Source organism: Vulpes vulpes, chromosome 3 (genome assembly GCF_048418805.1).
Source record: "Vulpes vulpes isolate BD-2025 chromosome 3, VulVul3, whole genome shotgun sequence".
NCBI classification, from domain to species: Eukaryota; Metazoa; Chordata; class Mammalia; order Carnivora; family Canidae; genus Vulpes; species Vulpes vulpes.
In genome coordinates this window covers 45,468,668-45,489,331 of record NC_132782.1, presented here as the reverse complement: position 1 = coordinate 45,489,331, position 20,664 = coordinate 45,468,668, and the positions used below count along the sequence as shown (strand labels likewise).

Sequence of the window (20,664 nt, the reverse complement as noted above, 5' to 3'; positions counted from 1 at the left end):
ACCAGTTTGTGTTTTGCCAACAGTATAAGAGGGTTCCCCTTTCTCTACATCCTCACCAACATCTGATGTTTCCTATGTTGTTAATTTTAGCCATTCTGATGGGATATCTCGTGGTTTTGATTTGTATTTCCCTGATGATGAGTGATGTTGAGCATCTTTTCTTATGTCTGTTAGCCATCTGGATGTCTTCTTTGGAGAAATGTCTTAATCATGTCTTCTTCTTGTTCCTTAATTGTAATGTTTGGTTTTTTGGTTGTTGATGTTGGTAAGTTCTTTATAGATTTTGGATACTAACCCTTTATCAGATATTTCATTTGCAAATATCTTCTTCCATTCCATAGGCTACCTTTTAGTTTTGTTGACTGTTTCCTTTGCTGTGCAGAAGCTTTTTATCTTGATAAGGTCTCAATAGTTCATTTTTGCTTTTGTTTCCCTTGGCTCAGGAGACATTATTCTTTTTCTCCCCTTCTATGGTCTTCTTAGGAAAGAAATTACTGTGCATGTATAGCTCACATTTAAAGAAACAAGGATGGAGAGTTATGCTTCTGCTCCTTAAGGACAGATTATCTCCACAATTTGGAATACTTCTGCAAGGGAGAAAATGGTCTCTTTGATATTATAATATTACTTTGTTTTACTTGATTCTTTTTTTTTAATGGTACATGGTATTGGAGACCACTATCTAAGTGCCAGGAGTATTCATCATTACTGGAATATTGTTAAATGCCTATTAATACACATATTTATAAATATTTCTGTGTGTAAACATTCAAATCTATATTAAGCTAAACATAAGTTCATTTTGATGCTTTCTTTTTAAAAATTTGTTTATTTATTTCTGAGAGAGACAGAAAGAGGGTGCTAATGAGGGGAGGAGCAGAGGAAGAAGAAGAAACAGACTTCCCACTGAGCAAAGAGTCTATTTTGATACTTTCAACCCTAATCTATTACCACAGGGATCACTCTAGTCTCTTATCTTTGTTCAGCTGTAAATTTCCACTCTAAATGTAGACTCCTGACTGCTACCTCACACCATATTCACTATATTGTTTGATTCTAGTATACATGTATTGCGGTGTCAGAATCTCAATCTCTATCTTCATAGGAAAAAAAAAATTATCAGTGAAAGTACAGTGTTTATATGTACTTCCTATTGCCTTGAGTCTTATACACTTGACTTATTTCCAAAGTTACTCAGATCAGCACCTTTATCTCCCATCTCCTTCACTGAAATTGCTTCATATATTTGTGATACAGTTGCATTCTCTTGTCATAGGCTTTATTCCTTCCCAGAACCTCCAAACCTCCTAAAGAGTTTTTTTTTTAATTTGCGTATATGAAATTTCATTCCTTGTGCTCTAAATTTCTATGAGTTTTGAAAAATACCATAATGTCATGTATGCGCCATTAGAGTATTGTACAGAATAGTTTCACTGACATAGCAATCCCCTATGCCTTTCCTATTCAATCATCCACCCTGAAACCTGGGCAAGTACTAACATTTTACTGTTTATAGTTTGATCTTTTCTAGAATGTTATATTGAAATCATGCAGTAAATATCTTTTTCAGGCTGGCCTTTTTGAATTTAGAATATATCCCTAAATCTCATTCATGTATTTTCATCTACCACTTTTGTAACTGTTTTCTAGTCATTGTACTTGTTCTTTTAATTCTCTCTTTTTTTCTGTTTTTCCATTTTCTCTGTTCTTAATTGAAAATGTTATATAATTCCATTTCTCCTCTCTTAACATATTAATTATGCTTCTTTGTTTTTAGTAGTTGTGTTTTTTTAAGATTTTATTCATTTATTTATTTCACAGAGAGAGAGATGGAGAGAGCACAAGCAGGAGGAGCAGGAGGCAGAGGGAGAGGGAGAAACAAACTCCACATTAAGCAGGGAGCCAGACATGGGGCTCAATCCCAGGACCCTAGATCACAACCCGAGCCAAAGGCAGACACTTAACTGACTGAGCCACCCAGATGTGCCTATTTTTAATAGCTTTATAGGATGCTCTAGAGTTTGCAATATACATGTACAACTACTCTAAATCGACTTCCAAATAAGACTATACCATTTCATGGGTAGTGCAGGTATATTATAAGCAAATATTTACAATTCCTCCCTCCTTTCCTTTATAAAATTATTGTCATTTCATTTCACCATTATCCACATGCTATAGTTACATAATTCCTTGTTAATCCTATTAATTTGAAGGCTTATTTAAATATTATTAATTTGAGTGCTTAGATCAATAGGATTAGGAGGTATAAAATTCTGGTTTAAAAATAAGTTAGGGGATCCCTGGGTGACTCAGAGGTTTAGTGCCTTCCCTGGCCCAGGGCATGATCCTGGAGACCCGGGATTGGGTCCCACATCAGGCTCCTCACAGGGAGCCTGCTTCTCCCTCTGCCTGTGTCTCTGCCTCTTTCTGTGTGTGTGTGTGTCTCATGAATAAATAAATAAAATATTTTAAAAAATTAAAATAAGTTGATGTCATAAATGAAAACATACAACATAGGGAATATAGTCAATCATATTGTGATAACATTGGTGGTCAATGGTGACTATATTTATCATGCTGGGCACTGAATAGTATATAGAATTGTGTACACATGAAACTAACATAACATTGCATGTTAATTATGCTTGAATAAAAGAGTATAATCGAATATTGCACAATATTTTATGTGCATTTATTCCCATTTAAATTGCTCTTCCTTAGTCAAATGTAGATCTGTAAATATTCAAGACTGATTTTCTCAGGTTTTCTTTGTCTAAAAAAGTCTTTATTTTTGTACTTTGTCTCTTAGAGGATAATTTTGCTGGGTATAGGATTCTAGATTGGTATTTATTTTTTCACACTTTAAATATTTGAACTCTTCTCTTGCATACACAGTTTCTAAAGGGGACTCTTATTTAATTCTTATCCTTGCTCCTTTATAGACAAGGTATTTTGGTTTAGTTTGGTTCAGTTTTAAGATTTTTTATTTGTCTTTGGCTTTCTGGAATTTGAATATGATATGCCTGGATGTAGATTTTTGGTACCTATATGGTGCTAACTGAGCTTCCTGTATCTGTAGTTTGGTGTCTGTCACTAATTTTGGAAAATTCTTAGCCATTTGTAAAATTCTTAGCTTAGTTCAAATATTTATCTTCTCTACTCTCACTTTCTTCTTGTTCTGATAATTCAAGTACATACAAGTTACATCTTTCATATTTGTCCTATAGTATTTAATTTTTTAAATTTTGTTTTTGTTTTTTCTGTATTCCGGTTTGGTGAAGGTTCTGTTGACATATGCTCACTGGTTTTCTCTTTCTTTTCTTTTTTTTTTTTTTTTTCCCTCAACTGTGTTTAGTTGATGGATAAACTAATCAAAGCATTCTTCATTCTGTACAGTGTTTTTTTATTTTTTATCATTTCATTTTTATCCCTTCTAGAGTTTCCATCTCTCTATTTATATTGCTCATGTGTTTTTGCAAATTGCCTACCTTTTACATTAGAGTAATTAACATATCAATCATAATGATTTTAAACTCTCTGATGATTCCAAAATTTGTACCATATTTGAATCTGATTCTGATGCTTGCTATGTGTCTTCACTGTGGGCTATTTCCTGACTTTTATCATTCCTTAATATGTTTTGTTGAAAGCTGGATATGATATCTCGTGTATTAGGAACTGAGGCAAATATGCTTTCAGTGTGAAGTTTATATTTATTTGGCCAGGAGTTGGGCTGTGTTTAATGTTTTCTATAATGGTAGGTGTCAGGGTCTTCAAATTTCTCCAGTGTCTTTATTTGGATTTCCTTTGTTGTCTTTGTTTTTCCCTAAGAACTTCTTAAGTATAGTCTGTGCCTTGCAATATTTTCAGTTATAATTCTGTTATTATTTTGATTGTGACCTTCACAAGTGTTTCTTACCTTTTGTTTTGTTTTGTTTTGTTCCTCCCACTTAACGTAAGATTGGAAGGCTAGTGAGTGCTTGTGTTAAGTAATTGCACTTCTGCCTATGTGATAAGGCTCTCGTAAATTTTTTCAACTGAGAGTAGGCTTTTTTACATAGTACATGCTAGATATATTTCATAATGGTTACTTTTCCCCTTGACCAAGATAGGAGGTAACTTTTCTAAGTCCTTCAATGTGAGAAATTTACAGATTTCTGGAGCTAACCCCCCCCCCCCAAAAAACTGTGAGCCCCCACTAATACTACATCCCACCAGGAGTTTCTTACTCCCAAAGTAGTCCAAACTTGGCCTCCAACCATTCATCAGAATTATCATTTAAGTGTTCTTAACAGTTTATGGTTATGGTAGCTTCTGCCCCAGGTCAACTATGTTTATATTAAGTGGCCCATCTCTCCAGCTTTTGAGATAGTAGATTACATTGCAAACTCAATTTTCTGATGAGCCTAAGAAAATCATTGGTTGTCAGTTTGTTTAACTCGTATTTTGTTCTGATGGGAGTTCTAAACGGTCATCCATCTTATAGCTGAATGGTGCGTTTTGACCTCATAAAAATTAGGGTGATACCCATAAAAAATGGTCAGTACTTGTATGTGGAATATATAGATAGTTGCCTGACCTGTGGAGAAACTGAAGTTAGCAAGAGAAAATATAGTTTGGCCTCAACAACCAACTTATTTTTAACATACCTCATTCCTAGTGAGGCAATAACTCCAGTGATCCCACATAATTAATAATTAAAAATCATTTTTGTTTCTTAGAATATATTTATTAGATTAATGTCACATTATTTCCATCTTAACGTTAAATTTTCTATTTTCTATTTTATTCATTTAAAATAAATTTAAATAGTCTTGAATAACTTCCTCTTTGATTGGTAAATGTTTGTTTTTTAAGATAGAGAAATATGTGTACCTAGTAAGAATTATGTTAAGACAATATAATAATAGAACATGCATAGGAGCTCTTCAAACAGGAATGAAAATTCTTTTACTTTGAACTCTAGTTTGCAAATTATTTAAACATGTTTTGTACATGGTACATATAAATAGTATTGTCTTCCACAATCATAAACTTATTGCATATTTTTCTAACAGTAAAACTTACATTTTTAAAGTAGGTTTAAAATATGAAGACTCTAAAAGATTATAAATACAAATCCAAGATAAATATTATTTTCTTAATTATGGTATGAATTAGTTATGATTTTATAAACATGACATAATAGTCCATTCATAATTCTTTCAATACTAAACCATGAAAAAAACAAAATAAATAAATTTTTTTTAAAAAATTTAAAAAAACAAACCATGATGGGGTATAAATAAAATTTAATTCTGGTGATTAACATATGCTTTTTTAGTGTTCATTTGATTTTCACTGGGATGATAGAGAACTTTCACACTTTTTAAAATGCCCAATGGACTGAAAACAGTTGAGAATCACAATTTAGCAGAGGAAAGTGATACACTAAAATTTAATAAACTAATACTGACAGTAACTGAGAAGCCATAAAAGGAAGATTAATTGATTCAGCTATATAAATATTATTTGTATATGGGCAGCAATACACACATTTACACATGAAATGGAGAATATATTCAAGTCATGAAATATAGTGTTAATATAACTAACAAGCATTGAGCACTCACAGAACAAGAAAAAAAATGAATACCTCAAGGAGTAAGTGATAAGAATCATAGAAAACATTTTGTAAAAGAAGTAATGATGGTAAATAAATGTAAAAGTTTACAATGGCTTATATAGGCAATGAGAGACGTAAAAACTGGAAAAAATGGTTAAGTGTTTTTCTCTTCTAACATTGGAATGCTTAATAAAATTTTCAATGCCAAGTCTGAATGAGCATGTGGAGAAATAAGTATTTTCATACAAAGATGTATATAAGCAAGTCATTATAAACTTCTGGAGGGTAGTGTTGCTATAAGTTCGAACATTTAAAATATGTATATTGGTTGACTTACATGTCATACTTCTATCAGTGATCCTACAAAGTTAATAAAATAATTTCACAAGGGACACGCCAAGATTGTATCACTAAAACATTTATTTATAAAAATAAAGCAAAATACTAAATATTCTAGGCATCCATTAATTAGGACATGCTGAAATAAAATAAAGTAACATATATCCATAATATGCATTACTAAAAATTCATGGAAACTGGAACTATGCATTTTTAAATCAATTTATCATCTAAAACTAATTTATTAGTATTTATTTTGAGATTTGGAAGAGTAATTTAAAAGGTTTAAATATTGCAAATGTATGTATAGTATGATCTTATCTTGTGCATGGGCATATTTTACTTTGCTCTAATTGCTAAAACTCTTTGAGCTACAAACAATGAAGAATCTAACTAAAAGTAAATTATGCCACAAGGTGATGTATTTGATCATACATAATGTAGTGTAAAATTTCTGTTTTGGTATGATCCAGCAGTTCAAGAATATTTTCATGAGCCTAGATTTTTCCAGTGTTTCTATTTTCACTTTACTTTGTCAATTTCATTCTAGAACTTTTGTTAAATTTTGGTTGCAGGATGCCTGTATATTGTGATATCAATGCTATATTCATCTTTTTCATGTCTATCAATAGTGGCTTACAGTGGCTCACTATCTTAAAACTAATGAGATACTTTCCTAGAATTTAAGGCAGATTTAAAAATATATATTGTATATTTCCTTCTTGTACTATTCCCAGGAAATGGAGATAGGATCACTTTTATAACATCCATACCCAAAATTGGAGTTGAGTGTGGTATTAATCTCTAATGGAAGATAACTTCATGGGAAAAGGTGGATTCATCCCTCTAAGAGGGCACTGTGCAACTAGAAATTGATGCTATTTAGTGATCAAGATTACATATTACATATATAATGTGACAATCTGATGCAATATATATATAGCAAAATGATTTCCTAATAATATTAACCAACATTCATTTTCTTATAAAATTACCATTTGTGTGTATATCCAATGAGCACATTTATGATCTACTCTTTACAACTTTCAAGTATATAATACACTATTGTTAGTTACAGTCACCATGCTGCCCATTAAATCTCCAGAAATTTTTCATCTTATAACTGGAAATTTGTAACTTTCAACCTGCATAACCCCATTTCCTTCACCTCCTAGACCTTGGCAAACCATTAATCTACTCTGTTTCTGTGAGATTAACTTCTTTATACCTCATATACAACTGATTATATAGTATTTTTTCTGACTTATTTCACTTAGCATAATGTCCTTAAAGTTCATCCAAGTTGTCACAGTGTACCTTCTTTTTTATAGCTGAATAATGTTCCACTGTATATATATCCCACATTTTCTTTATACATTTATTCATCGATGGACACTTAAGTTGTTTCCTTATCTTGGCTATTGTGAATAATGCTGGAATGAATATAAGGATGCAGATATCTCTTGACTTAACTAGAAAATATTATTTTTATTGGCAAAGTATTTTACAGAAATGGAATAAGACTTGATTATTTTTGGTAACCTATTCTGAACTCTTTCATATGTTTTGGAAGTATTTATTTTCATAAAATTTAGTGCTAGGTAGAGTTTGCCATCAACTACAGAAACAATAAAGACCGGATACTTATTTTTAGGCCTCCCTTGTTTAGCAAGTCAACTCAGATTCCCAAGCTTTGAATTAAAATACTCTGATGAGGGGCAACATAGAGGGTGGTGAACCAACTCTGGATCAGCAGCAAAGGTGATGTCTCATTCCCAAAACTAGAAATTGTAGTAGAGCCTGAAGACCTTCCATCGTCCAGTGCTTGTCCTTTCTGCAGTGGAGTCAGAGACAAAGTGTCACTAGCAGTAGAAACGATGTCCTTACTCAATGTTTCTGAAGCTTGATTTTACTGTAACTGTGATTTTGAGGCCTCCTTTGTTCCTATTTTCCAAGCCTTGTTCTCCAGTTTTTCCTGCAAGACTGTGAATATATAAACTGCTTTTGCACCTAAATCTGCTTGAACCAGTGTCTGTTTGCAGTCAAGAATTGTGACAGATAGAGAACACATGCAATAAGGTAGAGAAGAGATTTTCTTCAGAGGAATATATTTAGACTTTACAGATAAGAGATTTGGAAGCATGTGAACTGGTTCCAGCATAGCATTGCTTATAATTGCAAAGATGTCCTTTATGATACCCACAGAATTTAGCAAAAAAAACAAAAACAAAACAAAAAACAAATGCCTAGAGTATCAAATACTAGTTCTAATTTCAGAAATGTTCTCAGGGATTTTGGTTACTTGTAAAGAACATCGCTATGAATTAATAAAAAAAATTGTCAATTTTCTGAGGAATGATACCATTGGATAAGGTAGTTCATAGGACAACCATCTGATACATAAGACAGGACTGCAGAAACCCCCAACCCATTACAGCATGTGGCCTTATACCTAATGTATATAACCTTACGATATTTGGTGTGACATAATGAAGCAATAATGCCTTTAGTCATAACTACCTAATAAACTTGGGTGATATTCCACAAGTGTTAAGGTGCCTACATTTCTCAGCATTGAAAGACTTGTGTCTGTTTTGAAACTCAAAAATAATGCAACACTGAACAGCGAGATTTTCTTTTGAACAGTGAGATTTAAAATTCTCTATAGGTACAGTATCTGAAAAAAAATATATTGTTTTAATGAAAAATGAAAATGAAAAAGAAAAACCACCCTTGGTAAATATGGATTGTATAGGTTTGAAAGAGAGATGGTGATAGACAGTATAGCAAAGATGTTACATTTCTCTAAATTATAAAGTAGAAAGCTAATTCTATTGTTATAAATCTAAAGATTTATTTTTTACAGGCTTGCTTTGGGCAACTGCTCTCAGGGGGGTAAATGGAATTTAATGAGAACTTAAAAAGAAGCATAAATTAGATACTCTAGCATAAATGTGATACACAAAAAGTTAGCTCTTATTATATGCCAGACACTCTTTGATGTTTTAGATATTAACTTATTTAATCCTAACAAAATCCCATGAGATGAATAGTCATTATTTTAATTTTCAGATATAGAAACTGAGGCTTAGAGATATCGAATAGCTTGCCCAAGGACATACAGCTAGTATGTAAGGGGGGGCTAGGATGTAAGCTGTCTCTCTAATTCTAGAGTGTACACTTGACCACTGTATCTAGGACCAACATGAAAAATCTGTAGAAAATTAGGACACAAGATGAGGACAGAGATAGAAAAGCCTTTTTCAATTTCAATTTAATAAGGCATAAGTCATAACACATATATGTTCTGACCAACATTCCATGAGAAACAGTATTATTAGCCCTAAAAATAAATAGTAATTCATCATAGAATGTGTTTTTTAGTATATAATGCAGCTAGCTAGCAAAACCAATCAACTCTAGGGTTTCTTGTGAGCATGGTTTCACACAATGTAGGAAAAATAACACCATTACAATATACAAGCAATAAGCGTAAGGCAGATTATAAAATACATGCAGTAATTCAAGAACCATTACTTGGTGGAATTAGGTTCATAAGAATATGACATAAATGGGGCATCTGGGCAGCTCAGTAGGTTAAGCATCAAGCTCTTGATTTTTGGTCCAGGTCATGATCTCAGGGTCATGATATCAAGCCCCACATCAGGCTCCTCACTCAGCGGGGAATCTGCTAGAGATTCTCTCCCACTCTCTGCATGTCCCTCCACCTCTCAAAAATAAATGAATGAATCTTTTTTAAAAAGAGCAGGACATAAAGTCATGCTATGGGAACGTTTGTTCATTTATGCATTAAGTATTTTTGGAGCAACACTATATCTGAGGCACCTGGGATTTCTCAGTGAACTAATAAAAAGAAAGCCCTGCATTTGTAGACTTAATAGTTTAATAAGGGATAATAGAGAGTCAACAGTACATATATAGTGTGTCACAAGGTGATCTTTATGGGGGAAAAAGGGTAGATAACAGTAAGAGAAATTGGATACTCCAGGGTTGAGATGATTGTTGAATTTTTTTTAAAACACTATTTGAGAAAATCTTAAGATGATAGATTTAGGCTTAAAATATTTCTGGCAAAATTTTGTGGCATTTACGCAAAGACCCTAGGGCAAGGAAGACTTGTGTATTCAGGAAACAGCAAGACTTTCAGTGAAGCAAAGTAATTTGGGGGAAAGCATTGGAAATAGCTCTGGAAAATAATGGAGGGCTGGGTCATATAGGGCCTTGTAGGCCGTTGACAGACTTAAGCTTTCACTGGTAACTGTATGGGTGCCATTGCAGGATTTTGATCAGAAGAAGCATATGGAACCAGGGGGTAGGAAGCAGATGACAGAGAAGGAGGACCATAAGCTTGCTTCCTCCGCCGAACACAGCTAAATACACATCAAATCATTCTGAACACCCAAGATATCCATCGGAAGTCTGAGAGAACAAAGCAGCACCTCTACAAAAAGAAAAAAAATGACCTTGGAAGGTAGGAACCGAGATGAGTTGAATTGTGGGAGAAAAGAGCAGGGGGGGTGGTAGGGTGGGGAGCAGCCCCAATCAGGGAGACAGGAAGAGAAGGAGAAAGAGTGAGAAGAAAAAACAAAGAGAGAAGATGTGCACAGGGGACTGCACAAGAAAGCTGCTCCCTGAACCCGTTGACTGGTAAAAGGAGAGGGTTTCAATACTGCCAAGACTGTATAGATGGCAGAGCTCAGGCTGGGGTTTGGGGGTCTGTGACATTGCTCCACTCGGCCTGACGAGTTGGGTGGAGCATACAGCATGGCCTGCGGATCCCCTGCTTGGAGTGCATTTGGTGGAGGGCCTAGGGCTGCCCTGAGGGCAAGACCCAGCAGGTGCCATTGAGCTTCTCCATTCACCAGCATAGGAACAAAGCTGCTGGCTAAGGAGAGCAAACCCTGGTGTCAGATGTGCATTGCCATGTACCATGAACTCTGAACCACTGGGAGGTCCACAGACTTTTCCAGGCCAAGGTGGCACCTGCCACAGCACAAGGAGACCCTCCCCTGTGCACTACAGGTCTCTGAAACGCGGGGCTTTGAAACAGCTGCAGGTGAAGTGAAACACTGGCGATCTGCGGTGTTTGGCAGGCATACAGCTCAGACACAGGATGAAGGCAGGGATCTGACCGAAAGCAGGGACTCAGGAGGAGTCATTGCAGATGAGGGGGCAGGTGCGGTCATTTTTACCCCCACACACTAGCATTGATTAACCTCCGGGAGCGAAACAGCGCCACCAAATGGACAACAAAGCCACTACACCAGGCCCAACCTTCTGCACCCTGCAGGTGGTATCCACTAGGGCAAGTTCACCTGAGCATCCGAGCAGCTCCCCCAGAAGGCCAGCAAGAACCCCTCCATGCACTAGGTCTGTTGATCATAGAGCGCTGTAAAGCTTTAGCTCTAGGGCAAATAGGATCTAGCTTCCTTTGGCTTTTCTGTTGGTTTGTTTAGTATTTTTGTTTTTTGAATACAGAAAGAGCAAATTTTAATTTTATTTTTTATTTCTTATTGGATATGTTTTCAATTTTTAATTTTTCTTTTTTTTTTTCTGTTAAGCTTCTCATAACAAGCAGACCAAAACACACTTAGGATCTAGCTTCCCTTATTTAGTTTTTTCTTTTTCTTAATCTTAAAATTTTTATTTTAACTTTTTTCCTGTTTTTTGTTTTTCCTCCAAAGTGATAAGGTGGAAGAACTCACCCCAAAAGAAAGAACAGGAAGAAATGTCAGCCAGGGATTTAATCAATATAGATATAAGCAAGATGTATAAGCTAGAACTTAATACAATTACAAGGATACCAGCTGGGCTTGAAAAAAAGCACAGAAGATACAGATATGATTTCCCTCGTTGTGGGATTTAAGAAACAGAACAGATTAACATGAGGGGGGTGGAGAGAGAGAGAGGAAAATAAACCACTGACGAATCTTAAAGAGAGAACAAATTTGGGGTTGATGGAGGGGGTGGGATGGGCTAGATGGGTGATGGGTATTAAGGAGGGCAGTTGTTATTTTGAGCACTTGGGTATTGTATGTTAGCAGTAAATCACTGAATTCTACTCCTGAAATTAATTATGTACCATAAGTTAACTAATTAGAATTTAAATAAAAATTTGAGAAAAAATTTGGTGTGTGATACTATTAAGATTTTTAAAGAATCATTCTGGCAGTTGTGTTGACTCAAGAAGAGGAGGGCAGTAATAGAAGCAGACATTGCAATTAGGGACCTATTGTACTAGTTTAGGAAAAGGGGATCATGACTGTGACCAAGATGATCATAGTAGAAATATACCCAGTAAAAGTGTATTAGGAAGAGTGACAAATAATATAGGAAGAAAACAAAATAAGCATTATCTTGGAAAGGAAGTGAAGAAAGGTGTTAAGGAAGAGGAAATTAAGAACTGCACAAATGTTGCTGGTAGCTCAAATAAAATGAGAGTCAGAAACTGACCATTGGATTCAACAATGTGGGGAACATTGGCTTTTATAACAAAAGCAATTTGATTGGAGTACTGGGAGTGAAAACTAGAGGAGAATGGATTAAATATAGCATATGTAGACAACTCTTTTGAGGAGCATTGAAAAATCAAATAGTAGCTTATTATGATATGTGTGATCAGGAGAAAGTTTTTTTTTTCCCCCTCTTTTAATGGAAGAAATGTTTGATTCAGGAAAATGGGAAATTTTGATGTAGGAGAGGGAAGAAGGAAAAAATTGCTGGAGGCAATATTCGTAGGTAGATGAGACAGGGTGAGTTTAATGCCACAGAGAGATAGCAATGATACAGATCATGTAGAGTTCATTCTTGGTAAAAAGAAGGAGGAAAGAATATGTAGTTTTGACACTGAATGGTGGGGAGACATGGCTTTAGAAGTCTGGAAATTCTCTTTTAATGCTTCAAATTCGTAGTGAAGGGAGAAGGAATGCCACTAAACTGAAAGCATATGTATGCTTTAGCATATGTGGGTGGTAGTGTTTGCTCACATGTATGTTTGTGTTTGGGGACAGAATGGAGAAACATAACATTTTAGCATTACATTTTATTAATTTCTGTGAATGTGTCATCTAATATAATAAGAAATTCCTGAACACTAACATGTGGTAGCTTTCTTTCTTAGCATTATTAGAACATGGGGAAACCTAGTACATGAAAATGGAATCAGAGAATGAAACAATTGTTTGGGAAGTTACCTTTAAATCCTCAACCTTCAAAAATGTTTCCTCAAACCATTCCAAGGAAGATGATTGCTATTATGTTTATAGGGACTCAGGTTTAGTTACATTTCAAACTAAATCCAAAATGTTTACTTTTGGCTCATCTATATATCAATCATTTCTATAATTTTTATTATAGGTTTTTAATGTTGTTAAAAGTTTGACATATTTCTCTTTGCATTTGGATTTTAGATATGTAGATGAAAAACCGAGAAATCAACAGCTTTTGAGCACTTTATGATACAGAATATTATTACTTAGGACAAGTAAAGGTTGCAAAATTGAAAATGATGACCCTCCTTCCAACATAAAACTAGATACTCTTGGAAATGATATAGCTGTTAGAAATTATTGAGACTGGGATGCCTGGATATCTCAGTCAGTTAAGCGTCTTTCTTCAGCTCCAGTCATGGTCCCAGGATCTTGGGATGGAGCCTGCATCAGGCTCCCTGCTCAGTGGGGAGTCTGCTTTTCCTTCTCTCTCTGCCCCTCCTGCTGCTCGTGCTCTCTCGCTCTCTCTCACTTACTCTTTCTCAAATAAATAAATAAAATATTTTTTAAAAAAAGGAAATTATTGACACAAATCATAAGAAACTCTTAACTATAGGAAACAAGCTGAGGGTTGCTTGGTGTGGGTGGGAAGGCATGAGGTAACTGGGAGATGGGCATTATGTAGGGCATGTGATGTAATGAGCACTGAGTGTTATTTGCAATGGATGAACCACTGAACTCTATCTCTGAAACTAATAATACACTATATGTTCATTAATTTAATTTAAAGAAATGAAATTTAAAAAAATATTATTGAAAAAAATTGAAGAAGAAAGTATTTGACCAACCATGATGGAGTTTATGTATTTCAATATAATATATTTAAGTAATAGACTTTGAGTCTTCTTCATTCAATAGTATATATTCATGTATTTGTAACGTGCATTTTTAGAAAATTTATTTGATTTCAATTTACTTAATATCTAAAATAAATGTATTTAAGAAAACAAAAACTTCAACACCTAATATACTTCAGACATCCCAAAATATCAAACTTCGAATTTCTTGATTTTGTGTTAAGTGACTAGAATGTGTGTGTGTGTGTGTCTGTGCATGCATGTGTGTGTGTATCTATGTGTGTACCTAATTTCTTTAGACTGGCAATCTGGCACACCTACATGAGCCTTATTAATGTTAACCTTAGATGGACATTTGACTGAGGCAATTTGAGCTAAAAACAATGAATAATATATTTGAGAGAATTGCCCTCTTCATCTATTCCATCAATAATATGCATGGGGGATGCCTGGGTGGCTCAGCGCCTGAGCATCTGCCTTCAGCTCAGGGTGTGATCCCGGAGTCCCAGGATCGAGTCCCACAATAGGCTCCCTGGGAGGAGCCTGCTTCTCCCTCTGCCTGTGTCTCTGCCTCTCTCTGTGTGTCTCTCATGAATAAACAAATAAAATCTTAAAAAAAAAAAAAAAGAAATATTCATGGAGTGCCTAATAAATACCAGGTCCAGCGATGAGCACCAGAGATATTAAAAGGAATAACCACAATCAATCTACAACGTCAAACAAAGTGCATTCTAACAGGCAGGCTCTATACCAGCAGCCCTAGACTAAACCAACTTCCACGTATGTTCTTTGCCTGACAGAGTGTCAAAATTAGTTAATGGGTGTTCTGTTCAGCTCATGTACTCACCAATATTTTATTGGTACCACTACTCTCTATGGTTTTAGACCTACTTTAGCCTGACCCGGACATTTCTGCAGCCTGCCTAACCCTTGTACATAACAATTGTCCCTTGTACCTGGCAAACAATGGCATTATACATGAATACATGATTGTGGTCATAAACTGTATTTGAGGGTCAGGTTATAGTTTGCAGGTCCTAATGGTTTCTAAGCATTGGTGTTTCTGCACACACCAAATAACAATATTTACTCTCTAAATTCTTAGTCAGTTGAAAAATGGACACAAGCATACAAGAGTATGACATTAACATAAAACTAGATCAGAAAAGATGGCTTTATGTTCAATGAGCAGTTTCCTTTCCCTGAATTAAAATTACCTTCTAGGTCACATGAAGCACATGGAGACACCAATGGACTTCTCCCAAAGGTTTCCTTGTTAGATCCTGAGACAGAGCCACAGGGTTGATTGTTCCCTTTAAACTCCTCATTGAACAAATCATTTCACATCCCTTGGCCTTGAATGGGGAATAAAGTGTAGGAGTCCTCCCCAGCATTGGATATAGAACCTCCTTAGGTCTGGATAACTGCAGCCCTGGCTCAGACCCCGGGTCTCCAGCAGTGTGGTGCTTTGGAGTGCCTTTCTGGAAACCTCTACATCCCCTCAGGTTAATAGGACCAACCAGACCACAGTGGCTATGGCCCTGCAAATACAGAAAGACTCCCATGTCTCCCTACTATGGATCAAAGGAGGAATATGAGGAGAGTAGCTTGTAGACAACTGTGTTTTCATATATACTTCTCACAGCAACCTGATGAGGTAGCTAATTTTAACATGATATTACAAATGGATAAACAGGAATTCAACATTTGGATTTAACATTTAAGAGCTGAGCAAAGTCACATGTGACCGTGCGTCAGATCTGCATCCAATGTTTTGACATCTTTCTATCATAACTCAGTTTTACAAAATAAACAGTATATGTTTAGGTTTTGAGGTAAAACAGAGAGCACATCTTTACCTGAATAATATTTGCGGTATATATGACGTTCTGTGACACTGCATTTAGTTCAAAAGAGATTTTTGTTGTTGCCTTGGTCCACAGAGCTGCAAATGAATTGTTACAGTGCTAGTTTTTCCACACAGTTAAGGGAAGTTAAAGAAAAATCCGGAAACCTTACTATTAAAATATTTAAGTATATTTAGTTTAGCTTAGCGTGGATTAGGTTTAGTTTAAATAAAATCAAAAATAAGAAGTTGCTTAATATTTAGTTAACAGATTGATAAATTTGTGCAACACTATTTGCCCTTTTGGTACTTTTCAAATCCTATGTCTTAAGCGTCAGTAGTGAAACCTCTAAAGTAGATTAAATGCTTTCAGATTTCCCCAGATGCACCCAGAGAACCCTCTAATAATGTCCCACTTTGATTTTCCCCAAACCACACCAAGAGATCTTTCTCCCCCTTTTTCTCTGTCTCTATATATCTCAGCACTATTGCCCGTGGACCACAGGTCTGCTACACTAATATCACTAACAGCAAGCCAATTTAGGCATTTTTATAAACAGCAGCATCTTTTCCGTGGTCTATCATAGACTACGATGCAGTGTTTCACCTTTTTTCAACCCATGTGCCTTTTTGATAAGCCTTACAATTGCATACCATGCATGAATACTGTGGCATTTCACAACACATTATGCACTGTGACTAAAGTCAACCAAAGCAGTTTAGGTGATAAAAATGCTTTTTATGACCACACATCACTGCAAAATGTGTTTTATGTTCCTAGTGCCAGGGAATCCCCCTCATTTCACTCCACACCAAAATCAATCGTCTCAATAGGTACAAACCTCTACAGTTGAGAATATTGGTACATAACCACAAGAAGCTCATCGCCTACTTTACTACAAAAAAACAGAAAAGTATATCAACAAAACAAGACCATTCTGCAGCCATAATCAAGCTGTACCCCATGTCCTGACTTCCGTTACCGACAGTGGTCTGTGCCCATCTCCCCTTCACTTACCACACTACAGCCCCACTCGTGTACTTTCTGTTGTGCTAACTGGCCCGGCTGATTCCTGCCTTGAATTTCGTGCTATTTCTTCTACTTAGAAATATCATGCTTCCAATATTTTTAGAATAGACTCCTTTCTGTCATTCTCATTTTACATTATGCATGCACTCCTCAGAGAGGAGGGGTTCTCTGATCATCTGAAGTTTTCCCAAGTATTTTATTTTCTTCTTAGCACTATCACTACCTTGAATTTTTCTATTTGTTTATTGCCTCTCTCAAAGCTCATCCTACTTTAGAGTATAAATGCTTTGAGAATACAGGTCTCAACACTGTTGTTTAATGTTGCAAGCCTTCTCTTTACAACACTCTGCCACTCAACAGATACTCCATAGCTGGTGAAAAAATGTTGAGGAAGTGAAAAAAGAAAAGTGGTACAATACAACCTATGAACATAAAGCATTGGTTTCTAGATAAATAAACCCGGGCGAATGTGGCAGTGCCCACTATTTTCTCAACGTTTTCTATTTTACCACATTCGTTTTAACAAATCTTATGCAGTTAAGAGATTTGTATTCCAAATGCATAACCTACAGTGATTAATTTAAAGAATGGAAATGTTTAAGGAACTGCCTTTAAAAATAAACCTTATGTTGCTCCTCCATACATTACTGATCTGCAGTCTACCTTGAATTTTCTTTTTGATGCGTTAGCAATTTTGGAAATGCTATCATCCCCCAAATTATTTGTGCTAAATATTTTTGGAAGAACAAGATTCTACAGCACTTTCTATTGGCAAGTTTTGGTTTCTACACCATCTACTAATATATCTTAAAATTATCCTCTGTATTCTATTTTATAATTATATAGTACTCTATTGGGTTGTTACCCTACTTTATTTGACCAATTCTCAAACATGAATATATGTTTTTCCATGTTCCTTTAATGAATGGTTTATTTTACAAAAGTAGATCTAGATTTACAAAAAGATTGCAAAGACAGTATAGGGAGTTCCTATATACTGCATATTCAAGTTTCACTTCTTATTAACATATTAGTATGGCACATTTTTACAAGCAATGAAACAATATTGATACAATTGTATTAACTAAATCTTTTCTCTGTTCCAGGATACCATATGATATTGAGTAGTCATGCTTCCTTAGGCCCTTGTTGACTGTGATGGTTTCAGAAACTTTCCTTATTTTTGATCCTTGACAATTTTAAGGAACCAGTTATATATTTTATAGACTGTCTTTCAACTGGAACTTGTCTGTTGTTCTTGTGATTGAATTGGTGTTAACATGTTTTGGGAGGAAGACCACAGAGATCAAGTGCAATTTTCATCACAGCATATCAAGGGTATATACTATTAACATAACTTGTCATTTTTTATGATAACCTTGATCATCTGACAGAGATAGTACTTGTCAGGTTTCTCCACTATAAAGTTATTCCTTATTTCCTCTGTTCCCATACTGCATTCTTGGGAAGTCGTTTATTATGCATATCCACATTTGAGTGGGAATTATGTTCCATCTCCTTGAGAGTAGAGTGTTGGTGTAAATTATTTGAAATTATTTCCCAGAGATTAGTCTATTCTTCCTCATTTATTTAATTATTAGATCATTTATTTACATCAGTATAAACTCATGAATATTTATTTTATTCTTTGATTTATAATACTGCTGTATTTTATTTCTTAAATTGTTTCAGTTTTGGCCACTGGGAGTTCTTTCAGTTGGCCCCTGTGTCCCTTTGACATATGCCCGGGACCATCAATGTGATTTTTTTTTTCTTAGTATTTCCTTACATTCTGGCACTATAAAATGTTCCAGGTTCATCTTGTGTATTTCTGGCCCATGTTCTAAATTTAGAAATTTTCTCAAACAGTGAGGCTCCTTTCATTGATATATATTAGAAACCAGTATCTGAGCTAGATGTGTTCATTTCTACTGAGGCATGATTGCTTCTAAGACCTCTCAGCTCCTAGATCAAAGAAATATATATGTGTGTACTACTCATGTGTATATACATATCTGTAAAATTTTTATGTTGTAATATCTATAGCTATTTTAAGCTAAACATGACTTCATATCAATAGTATCAATATTTCCAACTTTAATCCATTACTACATGGATCAGTGTAATCTATCCCCAATCCTTATATGTGCTCTCCTACTCTAATAGTAAGAAACATGACTCCTACCATCAGCTACCCACATACTCTATTGCTCAGTGCCACTATACATGTTTATTTTGTCATATCCTGCATTCCATCATGGGATCCTCTGACATCCTAAATGATATTTTAAAAATTGCATTAATTAAGGCTTACTCTTTGTGTTGTAAATTTCTGTGGGTTTTGACACATGTCATATATCTACCATTATAATATCATTTTATATAGTTTCACTTTCCTAAAAATCCCTGGCCTCACCTTTTCAACTCCATCCCCCAAGCCCTGGAAACCCATAAATGTTTTCATCTTCTTTATAATGTTGCCTTTTTCAAAATGTTGTATAATTGGAATTATACAATATGTAACCTTTACAGAGTGGTTTCATTCACTCAGTAATATGCATTTATCCATCTATCCATCTATCCATACATCTTTTTTGCATATCCTGAAATCTAATTTATTTTAAGTTGATGAATAATATTCCAGTGTATGGTTGTACTGGACTTTATTTTTCCATTCACCTATTAAGAACATTTTGTTTACTTCCAGTTTCTGCAATTAAATAAAAAGCTGTTATAAAAATTTGCATACAAATTTTTGCATGCACGTAAGTTTTCAAGTACATTGAGTGTAAAATGCTAAAAAAGAGGAGTGCAGGGATCCCTGGGTGGCGCAGCGGTTTGGCGCCTGCCTTTGGCCCAGGGCGCGATCCTGGAGTCCTGGGATCAAATCCCACATCGGGCTCCCAGTGCATGGAGCCTGCTTCTCCCTCTGCCTGTGTCTCTGCCATTCTCTCTCTCTCTCTCTCTCTCTCTCTGTGTGTGACTATCATAAATAAATAAAAATTTAAAAAACAAAAAAACAAAACAAAACAAAAAAAAAGAGGAGTGCAATAGCCAAGTCCTATGGTAAGACTCAATTTATCGCTATAAGAAACTTCCAAACTATCTTCCAAATTTGCTCTACTCTTGTGCATACCCTCAACCAAAGAATGTTTCTGTTGTACCACGTTTCTCTCCAGCAAGTGATACCGTTGAAGTTTTTGGATTTTAGCCATTGTAATAGGTATTGGTGTTATCTCACATTTAAATTGAAATTCTCTAATGAAGAATGATCTATTCTGGCCCAACTCTTAGAGATATCAATTTGACAATGTTTAATAAATATCTTAGGCTTAAATCCTCTCAATTTTCTTTCTTTTTCATTCCAAAATAATCTTCTTAAACTTATCTCTGATTATTTTATATCTGATTATTTTAGTTTCCATTAAACCAAAAAGAATAAAATGCTATGGAAGAAAGAAATATTCGTAACATGAAGACTGTGGACATTCTCTGGAAATTTGTTTTAATGTATTGCTAACTTTTGAATTTATAAGACATCCCTAATCTAACTTATAGGGTTGCTTAGATTTAGGTCCATTGGAATGAAAATGTTGTAGTTTGTAAATATTTTTTTATTTGTCCTAAAACAGACAAGAACTTGATAGAGTATGTCAATAATGATATCTCAGAATCCCCAGTGGTAAGTGAACTATGAGCAGTTTTAATTTGTTTGTTGGTAGATATAATTAGTAATACAAAACCTCTGTAAGTTA

The 20,664-nt window shown here is 35.0% G+C and overlaps 1 pseudogene; it reads left to right on the top strand.

Moving 5' to 3' along the window:
- Nucleotides 1-20,664, top strand: part of LOC112933333 (large ribosomal subunit protein uL5-like) — a 54,777-nt pseudogene that overhangs the window by 10,947 nt on the left and 23,166 nt on the right.